At 36.1% G+C, this 14,791-nt stretch overlaps 1 protein-coding gene across 4 annotated transcripts in view; it reads left to right on the top strand.

Moving 5' to 3' along the window:
• Positions 1 to 6,627: 6,627 nt before the first annotated feature.
• The window catches only part of LOC138439239 (platelet glycoprotein 4-like), a 72,221-nt gene continuing 64,057 nt past the window's right edge, over positions 6,628 to 14,791 (top strand). For 3 of the 4 annotated variants that reach the window (XR_011256645.1, XM_069587781.1, XM_069587779.1), the window contains exon 1: positions 6,674 to 6,763. The gene's annotated coding sequence lies outside the window, so the exon portion shown is untranslated. Of the gene's footprint in view, positions 6,764 to 14,791 lie in introns of all 4 variants that reach the window. The other variant, XM_069587778.1, reaches the window with a different exon arrangement.

Here is a 14,791-nt window from a genome sequence, read left to right as displayed (position 1 = left end):
CACATCCTCAGATTCAACCAAGCATCTGCCCTTCACATCTCCAGATTCAACCAAGCACAAACTGAATTCCAAGTCTGGTAAAACCTGCATTTAGGGAACCCAAGGATATGAAGACATGGCTGTGTGTCAACCGTACAATATTCTTCAGTGTATTTACCTCAGCTAATACAGAATAAATAACAAGGACATGAAACTAAGTGGGGAAGTTAAAGTGACTCATTAGATATCAAGTAGAGGCTTGTTAGGACTTCCCAGATGGTGCTAGTGGTAATGAACCCGCCTGTCAATGCGGGAGGTGTAAGAGGCGTGGGTTTGATCCCTAGGTTGGGAAGATCCTCTGGAGGAGGAAATGGCAACTCACTCCAGTATTCTTGCCTAGAGAATCCCGTATAGTCCATAGGGTTGTAAGCAGTCAGACATGACTAAAGTGACTTCAAAACTCCTTTGCTCTCTTCTCATATATTATTTATGTTTATTGGACAATAACATTTTATTTTGCTTTTCTTTTTATGGTAAACATTTGCAAACTTGGGCTTTTAATATTTTTTAAAAATCTTCAATTTAGTTTTTATTATTTTTGTGAAAACGTTTTTTCTATTGTGAATAAATTTAAAATTCCTATAACCTCCTTTCTCTAAATGTGATGGATAGAAATTTGGTTTTGGCGCCTGGGATTTGAATTCAAGGCCTACCACTTTCATGGCCTTGCAAAAATTAATTAAGCCCAGTGTGTTAGTTCCCTTACATGTAAAATAAAAATTCTGATACCTAAACCATGGAGTATCTTTGATTAATTTAATAATGTATGTCAAGTGTTTTCCACAGTGAATGAAACAGAGTCAGTAAATGCTAATTAAGACCCTGTAACTTTGGTGCCCACTTGCTCAGTCGTGTCTGACTCTCTGTGACCCCATGGACTGCAACTGCCAGGCTCCTCTGTCCATGGAATTTACCAGGCAAGAAGACTGGAGTGGGTTGCCATTTCCTACTCCAGGGGATCTTCCTGACCCAAGGATCAAACCTGTGTCTCTTGCATCTCATGCATTGGCAGGCAGATTCTTTACCACTGCACACCCTGGAAAGCTGTAACCTTGGTAGGTAGTAAATGTGAGTTGATTGTCAGGTAACTCATATTTCTCTTCTATCAAAATTGGTAGCCCTGGAAAAACTACTCAAATTAACTGCCTTATGCAAAGAGTTGAAAGTTTATTATTACTGCCTTATTCTTATATGTAGTACATCTTGGATTTGAAGTTACCCTAGTTACAAGCTAATAAGTTGGTCTAAACTATAGATGGATGTTGGCAGAAGACGCATGATACTCCTGGGACAAAGACAAAAAGTTTTGTTACAGCTATAAAAACCATAAGTATCAGCCTACTTGCTGTCACATCCTTGGACCTTATGTCTCACAGGGGAGACATAACAAGGTCAAATGGATGCCGTGCACATAGTGAGACTCATGAAGCCTAAATTTGAGGGATCCACCACTTTCACAGCAAGCAGTAAGCAATGCCTCTGATGGTTTGGGGGCAGGAGTAAGACATTATCTCATTCTTGCAGGTTCACCACTGAAAACATAAGCCCAAGAAAAGGCCCATGCATGAGCAGTTATGGCCTTTCCTTCTGGCACACCAGCAGAATATGCAGCAACCCTAAGCCCAACAGCTACTATTTCCTTTAGTTGCATACCCTACCCAGCCATGTGTGACAGGTTATTATTATGTTTACTCTTTTTAGCTCTATGATAAAAAATCTGATAAACTTCTGGTTAGTGATATTAAACTGACTTCTTTGTGAAATGATTTTCAAGTTCTCAATGTGCTATAAATTTCCGAGAAGAAAAATTTACTGTTCAGCATTTCCCTAAGTTTTATGACCATGAGTTTCTTCTATTTAAGAATACCAATTGCAGTTTTTCAAAAGTACTATTGGCTGCTGCTATTTTGCTTGCCTCTATTTACTGACCTTTTAACAAAAATCACTGCAATACTCTTATCTATCCATGAATATAATATTCCTCGGTCTAGTATTTTTCTGGTGGCAACTTTAGGATTTTCTATCTACAGTATCATGTCCATCTGCATCAATGAATTTGGTAAAATCACCGTTTAGAAAACTAATATACAGAAATTTGTTGCATTTCTCTACAGTAACAACAAAATAACATAAAGGTAAATTAAGGAAATAATCCTATTTACCATAACATCACAAAGAACAAATGTCTACAAATAAATGTAGCTAAAGAGGCAAAAGGCCTGCACTTGGAAAACAATACAACTCTGATGAAACAAACTGAAGATGACACAACCAGAAAGATATCCCTTGTTCTTAAATTGAAAGAATTAATATTGTTAAAATGACTGTACTCTCCAAGACAGTCTAGAGATTCAGTGCAATCCCTATCAAATTATCAATGGTATTTTCCACAGAAACAGCAATTTAAAAAAAAAATTGTATGGAAATACAAAAAGACCCCAAAATAGCAAAAGCACTCTTGAGAAAGAAGAATAGAGATGGAAGAGTCAGACTCTCTGACTTTCAATTCAGTTCAGTTCAGTCACATCCGACTCTTTGCAACCCCATGAATCGCAGCACGCCAGGCCTCCCTGTCCATTACCAACTTCCAGAGTTCACTCAGATTCACGTCCATCGAGTCAGTGATGCCATCCAACCATCTCCTCCTCGGTCATCCCCTTCTCCTCCTGCCCCCAATCCCTCCCAGCATCAGAGTCTTTTCCAATGAGTCAACTCTTTGGACAATACTAAAAAACCTATAGTCATCAAAACAGTATGGTACTGGCACAAAAACAGATACTTAGATCAATGAAATAGAATACAAAGCCCAGTAAGAAATCCATCCAATTAATGGTAAATTAATCTACAAAAAATGTGGTAAGAATATACAATGAAGAAAAGATCATCTATATAACAAACGGTACTGGGAAAACTGGACAGCTATGTATAAAATAATGAAGTTAGAACACTTTTTAACATCATATACAAAAATAAAGTCAAAATGCCTTAAGACCTAAATATAATACTGGATTCTATGAAACTCCTACAGGAAAACATAGGCAGAATATTGTGACATAAATCATAGCAACACCTTTTAGATACACTTTCTAGAGTAATGGAAATAAAAACAAAAATAACAATTGTGATCTTATTAAATGTAAAAGCTGTTGCACAGCAAAATAAACCATAAACAAAACAAAGAGACAATCTATGAATGGGAGAATATATCTGCAAATGATGTAACTGACAGGGGATTAATTTCCAAAATACACAAACAGCTCATGCAATTCAATATCAAAAATCAAAACCAAACACCCAATCAAAAAATGACCATATCTAAATAGACAGTTTTCCAAAGAGGACAAATAGATGGCCAACAGGCAGATGAAAAGATGCTCAATATCACTAATTTTCAGAGAAATGCAAACCAAAACTTCAGTGAGGTATCAGCTCATACCAGTTAGAATGTCCATCATCAAAAATAATAAATGCTGAATAAGGTGTGGATAAAAATTCCTACACTGTTGATGGAAATGTAAATTAATGCAGCCACTGTGGAGAACAACATGGAGTTTCCTTAAAAGAAAAAATATATTGTCATATATCCAGTGACCCCATTGCTGGGGTTATACCCAGAGAAAACTATAATTAAAAAGACCCAAGCATCCTAATATTCTTAGCAGAATTATTTACAATAGCCAAGACATGTAAGCCCCCTAAATGTCCATCAACATATGAATGCATAAAGAACATGTGATATAAAATCATAATGGAGTAATACTCAGACATAAAAAGAATGAAATAATGCCATTTTCAGCAACATAGATGGACCAAGAGATTATAATACTAAGTAAAGTAAGTCAGACAAGAGAAAGACAAGCTTCACCTGACATTGCTTATGTGTGAAATATGAAAAATTGACACAAAGTAACTTATTTTCAAAACTGAAATAGATTTACAGACTCAGAAAACAAACTTATGGTTACCAAATTGAAAGGGACAAATTAGGAATTTGGGATTAAAACATATACACTACTATAAATAAAATAGATACCCATAGGGACCTACAATATAGCACAGGGAACTATACTCAATATCTTGTAAAAATATACAATGGACAAGAATCTAAAAAAGAATACACAAATATATTCTTTTTCATTGTGTGCATAACCCAACAATGGTTTGACTACACAATGAAACAGCACTCAGCAAAGAAAGAAAATGGTGATACACCCAACAACACGGGTACACTTTAAATGTGTTATGCTAAGTGAAAAATCTCATTCTCAAAAGGCCACATATTGTATGACAATATCCACTTGTATGACATTCTCAGTTCACTTCAGTTCAGTTGCTCAGTCATGTCCAACTCTTCGCAACCCCATGGACTGTAGGACGCCAGGCTTCCTTGTCCATCACCAACTCCTGGAGCTTACTCAAATTCATGGCCATAGAGTTGGTGATGCTATCCAACCATCCATCCTCTGTCGTTCCCTTCTCCTCCCACCTTGAATCTTTCCCAGGATCAGGGTCTTTTCCAATGAGTCAGCTCTTCGCATCAGGTGGTCAAAATATTGGAGTTTCAGCATCAGTCCTTCCAATGAATATTCAGGACCTAAAGTTATGTCCAACCTAGACAGCATATTAAAAAGCAGAGACATTACTTTGCCAACAAAGATCAATCTAGTCAAAGCTATGGTTTTTCCAATGGTCATGTATGGATGTGAGTTTTGGACTATAAAGAAAGCTGAGCACCGAAAAATTGTTGCTTTTGTGGTGTTGGAGAAGACTCTTGAGAGTCCCTTGGACTGCAAGGAGATCCAACCAGTCCATTCTAAAGGAGATCAGACCTGGATGTTCTTTGGAAGGACTGATGCTGAAGCTGAAACTCCAGTACTTTGGCCACCTGATATGAAGAACTGACTCATCGGAAAAGACCCTGATGCTTGGAAAGATTGAAAGTGAGAGGAAAAGGGGACAACAGAAGATGAGATGGTTGGATGACATCACTGACTCAATGAACATGAGTTTGGGTAAACTCCAGGAGTTGGTGATGGACAGGGAGGCCTGGCATGCTGCAGCCCATGGGGTCGCAAAGAGGTGGACATGACTGAGTGACTGAACTGAACTGAACTGAACTAAACTGATTTCCTTTTGGATGGACTGGTTGGATCTCCTCTCAGTCCAAGGGACTCTCAAGAGTTTCCTCCAATTCTTCAGCACTCAGCTTTCTTTGTAGTCCAACTTTCACATCCAACATGAGCATTGGAAAAATCATAGCTTTGACTAGATGGGGCCTTTGTTGGCAAAGTAAAGTCTGCTTTTCAATATGCTGTCTAGGTTGGCCATAACTTTTCTTCCAAGCAGCAAGTGTCTTTTAGTGTCATGTCTGCAGTTATCATCTGTAGTGACTTTGGAGCCCCCCCAAATAAAGTCTGTCACTGTTTCCATTGTTTCTCATCTACTTGCTATGAAGTGATGGGACCGGATGCCATGATCTTAGTTTTCTGAATATTGAGTTTTAAGCCAGCTTTTTCACTCTCCTCTTACACTTTCATCAAGAGGCTCTTTAGTTACCATATGACATTCTACAAAAAGCAAAAGAGCAAGGCACAGAGAACTGATCAGACATTTTTGGGGCAAGTGGGTGGCTGATGGTACAAGGAAATTACACTGGTGCTGCCGATTTTCTGCACGCCGTTTGCAGAGAAGTTTACAAGAACCTTTTTTATGAATGCTTAAGAAATGCATCAAACTGTATAACAAAATAAGATATTTTAATTGTATGTAAATGTAGAATGTTTAAGTCTCATCAGAAAAACATAAAATATTTAAAAATATTTTGGGTAGTAACTTACAGAATTCCAATATGAGAAAGTCAATACAGAAAAACATTAAGTACTTCTTTTCTATATTTTATTTTTGCATATTTCATATATTTCAGAAGCTCCAGACCAATGGGTACAATATAAGGAAGATAAAGAAGTTACATGTTGACTCAAAAAAGAAGCCTCTTTACTCCAAAGTAACTGGATGCAAATTATTGAGGATAACCTGCAACTTCAGCTGGCAACAGTGAAGCTCCAAATGGGAACAGTCAGAGAGGGTGCCTAAAGCACCAGAAACTTGTCAGTCAAGACAAAAATTTCCTTTACATATAAAAATTTTGAAGCAAGTGATCAAAGTGATCACAAGGTGTAACACACAAAAACATAAACTGCATTCACACAAGTTTGCATGTATATACAAGGATGTTTACTCGAGTGTTAGTTTACATATGGATGTGTATAAAGATTGAAGTGAAGTGAAGGTATCAGTCACTCAGTCGTGTCCAACTCTTTGCGACCCAATGGACTGCAGCCCTCCAGGTCCTCTGTCCATGGGATTTTCCAGGCAAGAATACTGGAGTGGGTTGCCATTCCCTTTTCAGGGGATCTTCCTGACCCAGGGATCGAACCCGTCTCCTGCACTGCGGGCAGATTCTTTACCATCTGAGCCACCAGGGAAGCCTTGTATAAATACTAGATCATAAAAACGACTTCTCCCCCTCTTCTCTTAGAGAGTTAGGTCAGCTTTGCAAAAGTTCAAGAGAAGTTTAGGTCTGCCAACACTTGCAGCAAGCCCAGTAAATTTACATACTGATCTGGCCCTGCCCACATGAGAACTATCTACAGATAAAGAAGTGCTCCCTCTTTAATCTGTCTTTTACACACAGCTCTTACCACGGCTTCTATGAAACATTTGGGTAAGTTTATTTTATATCTTTAATGCAGTACATTTACTTTCATCCTATGGTTTGATTCATTAAACTATATGGTTTAACTCTGAATTTTAATGACACTGATATTCTACATTTTATCTTTGAGGGTGTCCTTTAAATTTTCTTTTACAGATGATATCAGAAACCTCTATTTTAATCACTCAGGCTTTCACTGGCATTATCATATCCTGCTTTGTCTTTTGTATTCAAATTTTTCTTTCTAAATTTTGCACATTTGTGTTTATTTTTAATCCCTGCAGATAAAGCCCCTCTTTGCCATATAAAGCAGATATAACCTGCCACTGGTTTAATATTTCTATAAATGAAAAAGGCAATGGTTAAAAAATAGAAGTTCTTTTATGCATATACACAGACACACAGTCATCTATGTTATGTATGTGCATAAATATGTGTGAGTAAATCTCCATGATTAGTTACCCTAAGGATTAAAGTGATAAAGTATATTTTTACCTTATGGTCTTACATTGGTAACTAATATTTTTGTGAGATACCTTACACTGTATGTATACAATGTATGTGTTACAGGTCTTTAGAATGAATTTTGTTTAAATCTTAATATTTGCCGCTTAAAGAATATTGTCATTGTTCACTCTATGTTTGCTGTATTTATTTTCTTTTCTAATAACAGCATATTTAAAATTGTTATTCAATCTATACAAATGTCTTGAAAAGAATATGTAAGCCTAGATCCTGATCAAGAACTCATTTATATGTATGTGTGTATATGAATATATTTTTTTCTTTCCAAAAAGGGTATAGGCTTCTCAGTCAGTATATCTGGGTTTTAATCCTTGTTTTGGCACATATTGGCTGTGTGACCTCAACTAGTCTAAGGAACATATAAGGTGATATGACAGGTCAACGAGATAACATATGGAAATATTTATGGATAAATATATGGATAGATGTAAGACACTTATTTGGACAACTGGCAGATAGTAAGCCTCCAATATAAATCAATGCTATTACTGTATCATCATTATAATTTATAGATATTTGCTTACACATACAACCTAGAATTGCAATGCGTATGATATTAAAATTCTTTTCATTTGCTGAGCTGTAAAGAAGTGAATCTCTACAAATTTTTACAGCCACATAGACACCACATATAGCTTCACATTTTAAAATTTAAATCTACCGTATGATTTGATCTTCAGTTTAAGGATGTAGGCAGCCAGTACAGTTATTCTCTTCGACAAGAAAGGAAATCAGGAGTGTATCTGTGTACTGCCAGTTTGCAAAACCTGTTACTATTAACAGAGCTGTGGTCAGAATGTGGCCACAAGAGTCCTCTTACAAAACTCTTAATATGCGTCTGTCATCTGTGTTCTGGGCTTCCCTGGTGGCCCAGACAGTAAGGAATCTGTCTGCAACGTGGGAAAGCCAGGTTTGATCCTGGGTTGGCAAGATACCCTTGAAAAGGGAATAGCAACCCACTCCAATATTCTTGCCTGGAGAATTTCACAGCCAGAGGAGCCTGACTAGCTGCAGTCCATGGGGTTGCAAAAGAGTCAGACACAATTGAACAACTAACACTTACTTTTCACTTACAGTTACTACACTTTCTTTTTCCTCTTTCACTTCACAAATGATAAACTCCATGAATGAGGTTCTCTAGAAGTACTGTTTTAAAGGATTTTTTGAAAATATACAACTGGTAGAAGAAAGCTTGTTTATTATTTTTCATATTCTTTGAGAAGGCCTTTCAAAGCATGACACAATACTTAAAAGGAATCACTGTGAAAGTTAATGGCATAAAAGTTAAAATTTCTCAATAATTTAAAAATACAAAAAAAAAATTTTAAATAGTCCAAACATTTTTTTAACTGTCAAATTAAGAAGACTGGCTATTTCCTTACTAATTAATAAGGAAGGGTAAAACCTACAGAGGGGAAAAAAGATGAACAAAATTATTATCACTAATATTTAAAACTGTAAATGCCAATACAGTTAAGAAAATAGGTTAAACTTCACTCAATTAAATACTTAACAATTAAATACATACTTGTTAAAAACAAAGTTCAGTATAAACCAGTGTGAGTTATGTATGGAGATAGGCATTTTCAAACATTGCTTTTATCTGTTTTAACTGAAATTTGGTAAAAACTCTCTATACCAAAAAATGTATATATTTTCAATCCAAAGACTTTACTTTCTGGTGTTTACTAGTGCTCAAGTACATAAACAAAACTGCATAGACACAAATTTTTAGCATTATTTTTGTAAGATCAGAGAACTAGAAAAAACAAAAGTTACATTAAACATGATAATGGTCATTTAAAAGACATTCTATATTTATTATGGACTACTTTTCAATAATGGATTAAAAAAAAAAAAGAGTTAACACTATCCATGAGATGAGAATTTCTCCAAGGCACTTCATATTAAAGAAACAAGTTGCAAAAAGTGTGACTCAGTATATACCTCAATCCATTGTTGTTTAGTCACTAATTTGTGTCTGACACCTTTGTGACCCCATGGGCTGGCTGTCCATGAGACTTTCCAGGCAAGAATACTGGAGTGGGTTGCTGTTTCCTTCTTCAATGGATCCTCCCAACCCAGGAATCAAGCCTGGTCCTCCTTCCACAATTCCTGCATTGTGGGCGAGGTCTTTTACCGCTGGGCCACATACATATATTTGTGTGTGTGTTATAAACTGACAAGTATATGTTTATAACTTTATAATACACACACACACATATATATATAGATACACACACATATATATATATTTAAAATTTATATAATTCCTAGGAGGATATTAACATCAGTCACTTCTGAAGAACTGATTTGGTGATTAATATTTTTTTTCAACTATTTTCATTTGTTTTTTACTATTCCATGTCACATTAATATATTCTAAAAGATAAACATTTTCCAATATCATGGTTTGTGCTAAGTCCTTCATATTACCACTCTTTATCTTTACAACTATCCTGAGAAAAACCTATTTCCACTACGACTGAGAGAGAAGCAGAGTAGTAATAATAAGTCACACACTGTAGCAAGGGATGAATTCCAAATTTCAACTTACGTCCATTTACTTTCCTAGCACAGGCCTTTCATTTCAAGCATATTTGTGATATGACCTAACATTATAATAACCTCTCATTTCTGGTCATTCTCATTACTTTCAACATATCACTGTAGTTATGATAATCATGTGGGTTTCCATGTATTCAACTGATTACCAGCTACCAGCCTGCTCTGTGCTCTGGGGCTTCAGCAGTGCACTAAGCAGAGAAGTTTCCCCTTCCCTTCACAATAGAGCTAACATTCTAACAGACACAGAAATAGGACCAAAAAAAAAAAAAAATCAATCAAATGTATGTCTGATGGAGATATGTAATCTCCACGAAACAGAGAAGAGGCGAAAATGGCCAGGGGCAAAAATGGAAAGGGAAGCATTTTGCTGGCTTGTAATCAGGTGCCTGTCAAGTGCTACACACAACTTAATTAGTTCTTATTATGATTCTTTAATTGAGTTTCCTCCATTTTTTGATTAAGAAAATAAGTTATTTAACTCCAAATCCCCAGTCAATAAAGCTAGTGGTGGTAACATCAGGAGTCAGTTATGTCTGATTCCAAATTCTGAGTGGTCCTTCAAAAAATATATAAAAAAGCGTTCCCAAAGCACTGTTCATAAGCTGTCATTGGCATATAGGTAATTTTAGTTTTCATTCCACTAAATTTGTCTAGTGCTCTGCACCGGTCCCCAACCTTTTCGTCCCCTGCCACTCACCTCCTGCTGCGCACCCCATTCCTAACAGGTCCCGCACCTATAGGCGGCCCAAGGGTTGGGGACCCCTGCAGCGGATTCCATAGGGTCACTGAGGGTCGGACATGATTGAGTGACTTCACTTTCACTTTTCACTTTCATGCATGGGAGAAGGAAATGGCAACCCACTCCAGTGTTCTTGCCTGGAGAATCCCAGGGATGGGGGAGCCTGGTGGGCTGCTGTCTATGGGGTCGCACAGAGTCGGACACGACTGAAGCGACTTAGCAGCAGCAGCAGCAGTGGATTAACACAAGGTTTATCCTCATATAAAACATACTGTTAGGTAGAAAGTTAGGCATGAGCAACAGGGGGGTGGCCTAGCTGATAAAGTTTCAAGCTAAACGCTAAAGCTTCCACAGGCCGGGTGAGGCTGAGGAAGAGTTCACAGATATGCTACAAAATAACCATAAAAACGTTTCCAACTCCACCCAGCCTATGTGCCCCTGTGGCACAGTGGACACAAACCAACCACAGGGACTTCTCCTACCCCACCACGTGCTTCCTTAGTGCACAGCTGTGTCCTCAAGTATGGGGAAGACATGCACAATAGAGTCTGTTACGTAACTTGCAACTATCAATCAAAAACGTCAATCCACGCCTACCTAGATGAATACACAAAAGCCCTGACTTGAAAAACCCCATCCCTCATCATTTCAGGGCAGTGCCTTTATTGGTTTGCCCACTTCTCCTTTGAGGTGTTCTTTCTGTTTTCTTCAGTAAACTTATTTCTGCTATGGGTAAGACCTCAGATTCTTCTTTGTGTCTTTATCAAGAACCAAGGCCTGTGAGGATGGGTCCTCTTAGACTCTCCTTATTATCTGCGGACACATACCCTTCAAAATATTGTACGTACATAATCTTTTTAAAATGTAAACCTCAACATAAACTACTCAGAAATGATATGGTAATTTTCTGCCTTACTGTTTCAGATGAGTATTTTGCTTAAAATATAAATATATGGTTGCAGATTTTACATAGCTCTGTATTTTCCAGGTCTTGTATGCTAAGCTATTCAAGAACGTTGTTTATGGGACTGAACACTTAAGAGCTGTCTCTGGGAATGGAAATATAACTCTTTGGGCTACTCACAGAAGTATGTGACATTTTTCTTTCCAGAGACAGAGAATTTGGATGGTGTTAGGCTACTGATTGGGCTTCCCAGGTGGCGCTTGCAGTAAAGAACCAGCCTGCCAATGGAAGAGACCTAAGAGATATCAGTTCAGTCCCTGGGTCTGGAAGATCCCCTGGAGAAGGGCATGGCAGCCCCAGTATTCTTGCCTGGAGAAACCCTTGGACAGAGGAGCCTGATGGGCCAGAGTCCATGGGGTCATAGAGTGGGACACAACACGACTGAAGAGACTTAGCATGCACAGGCTACTGATTAGTGATCCAAGGAACTTGAGCGTCAATTTAGGCATTTACATGTATTTTTCTGAATTATCTTCCTCTATTAGTGGTCATACTTTCATTATAATTTAACTAAACTTTCAATATATCTAAGATATGCTGTTTTAAAATAGCAACTGCAATTCTGTGTTAGTGGGCTAATATTGTCACACTGGAGGCTGTGTATGGTGTATGTATCCGTGAGAATTAAGGCCGAGAAGGAAATGTATCAAAGCAGCTTAAATACAATAAAATAGACATTCTTAATCAAAATAATTGGTAGCTTTTATACTACCATCTTACTAATACAACAAAGACACAAGGTCTCAATTTTAAGGAAATTATCTTTTTAAAATATGTAAACTTTCTGTAAGTTATTCTTAAATGAAAAGTATAATGAGCTTACACAGCCCACTTCTAGTTTGTCTTAATTAAGTGGTCTGACATTGGAAAAAACAATCCCAATATAATTTTTTTATAACTTACTTTTACATAAAGGTATAAGTCAAAATACCCTGGAGAAAGAAAGAAATTCTCCAGAAAAGAAAAAATACTTTGAGTTCCTTCCCAGCTGTGTTGCAAAGCTAGCAATTGCAAGGAGCCTACACACGGTTTAAATATTATCTAAAGAACTAAATGCATTTCTGCCTATTATTGTTAGGTTGTCTTTCAAAGCTGATTGAGAACCATTTATTCAGCTGGTTTGTCCATCAGATGAAAGCTTAACCTCTGAAGATTTTTATTTTGCTTGTAGGATTGAGAATTTCTTTGTAAAAAAATGTATTTTTAATAGGGAGGGTCTTTTATTTCTCCCCAGTGCAATGCCTTTTCAAGTTAACTTAAGAAAATACTTTTTATATTAAAATATCATCCTAAATAGTTATTCTATTTAAATGTTATTTAATAGTTGGTTTTTTATCTAAAAAATCTAGAGAAATAATATTTTTGGTTTTCATAGAAGAATTTTGCTGTGATCACGAAACTTTTGTAAAACTAACAGAAAGTGACAAATGGTGGAAAAAATCCAGTTAGAAAAATAGGTTTTTTCCTTTATGACTGACAGTCTCCAATTATTTTCACAAGTGTCAAGCACAACATTTTAGATTAATGCTGTATAGAAAAGTGCATTTTATTTAAACTTCATGAAATGAGTTCTGGAAGCTAAATCATACAGGGAAGTGCGACTCTGCTAATTCTCCCTAATCTGTACTTCTGATCCCCTGGGCCTAATTTTGTTGTGTTCAGTTGCTTAGTTGTGTCCAACTCTTTGCAACCCCATGGACTGCAGTATGCCAAGCTTCCCTATCCTTCACCATCTCCTGAAGCTTGCTCAAACTCATGTCCATTAAGTCAGTGATGCCATCCAACCATCTCGTCCTCTCCCTTCAATCTTTCCCAGCATCATGAACCCAGTTATCATCTGGAATAATGACTGTGCAGTAAAACAGAGCATACTAGAGCCCACTCAACAAGTTATTTCCTTACGTCTCTCTGGCCTCTGACTTATTTGGAAAAATGGTTTAAAAAAAAAAAAAAGTGCTGCCGAAGGATCTCAGATGGAGGTCATCACCAGAATAGAAAAACAGACCTTGAAAAACAATGTCAGTAAGAGGACGCAAGTTTCTTTCTTCTCCTTTTTAAATTTCTCTTGCAACAGATCACTCACCGGGACCTGATATATTTTTTTAAGCATATTTAAACTCACACTTTTCTTTTCTTTTTTTTTTGTGATAAGGACTTCAGTGTAGAGTTTTTCTACAGAATAACATTTGGTCCTAAGAATAACTGTCTATTTAAATTTTGGAGCATTTGTTTGAAAAATCCCTCTTAGCCTTTTTAAAAGTAAGTCATAATGATTGTTTTTAAATAAAAAGATTTATGCTTCCCAAATAATAGGAGATTACACTACTATATACTCTTAATGAGTTATAGAACACAAGCAGCAAGCAGGACATGTTGTCTTGAAGTTATTAGGCTTTTTTTAAAAATTAGGTTTTGTGTTTTCCAAGTTCTCAACCCTACCTTTTATGTTTAAAAATATTGAAACTTTGTCCAATAGTTAATGTCATTTTGCTTGATGTTTAAAATTTTACGTTTATCTGTAAACATTTATTTGTTAACATTTACAATGATGTAGTATCCATTTTTATTGCTGGGGAATTTTCATTGTCTATTAAGCTATCTGTACATGATATTTAATTTAAATTATGAATGAAAATAACCATAATGAAAATAAACATCATTACAGCAGAATTAGTTCCTATTAAACAACTTGCCATACTTATACCAATATGGTTCACAATATGTAATGTTAACTAATTATTACTTTAGAGAGTCTATTAGTTTGTTTAATCTTCTATCATAACTGCACAGATTTTGGTGAACTTGACTTTGTTCACACAGTAATGCAATGTCTATTTTGGATATGCTCTTATTATGCATTTCTTAAGGAACAAGGGCACTTTAATTTTTACCGGAGATAGTGAATTATATTAACTCAAATAATGATTCTGATTTAAATAAATTGTATAAATTATACACAATTTGGTAGAATAAAAATAAACCAAAATTTATACTTTTGGATATTTAGGAAGCTAATTACAGACAAAAGCAAATTACTTTCTTGAATGATGATACCAAGTTTAAATAAAGACAAACCATTCTATAGAAAAGTTTTAATTTACTTATAGTAAGTAAATTCATATATATTGTAAATAATAAATTCTCTAGAGAAAACTTCAGACAATTTCTAGAATTGTCAAGTAACATACTGAAAGATGTTATTAAAATCTTTGCATATACTTTTTTCAATTGTTTACTATAT

Source organism: Ovis canadensis, chromosome 4, assembly GCF_042477335.2.
Source record: "Ovis canadensis isolate MfBH-ARS-UI-01 breed Bighorn chromosome 4, ARS-UI_OviCan_v2, whole genome shotgun sequence".
In the NCBI taxonomy this organism is placed as follows: Eukaryota; Metazoa; Chordata; class Mammalia; order Artiodactyla; family Bovidae; genus Ovis; species Ovis canadensis.
Note: the sequence above shows the minus strand (reverse complement) of the source record. Positions and strands in the feature narration are given on the sequence as shown.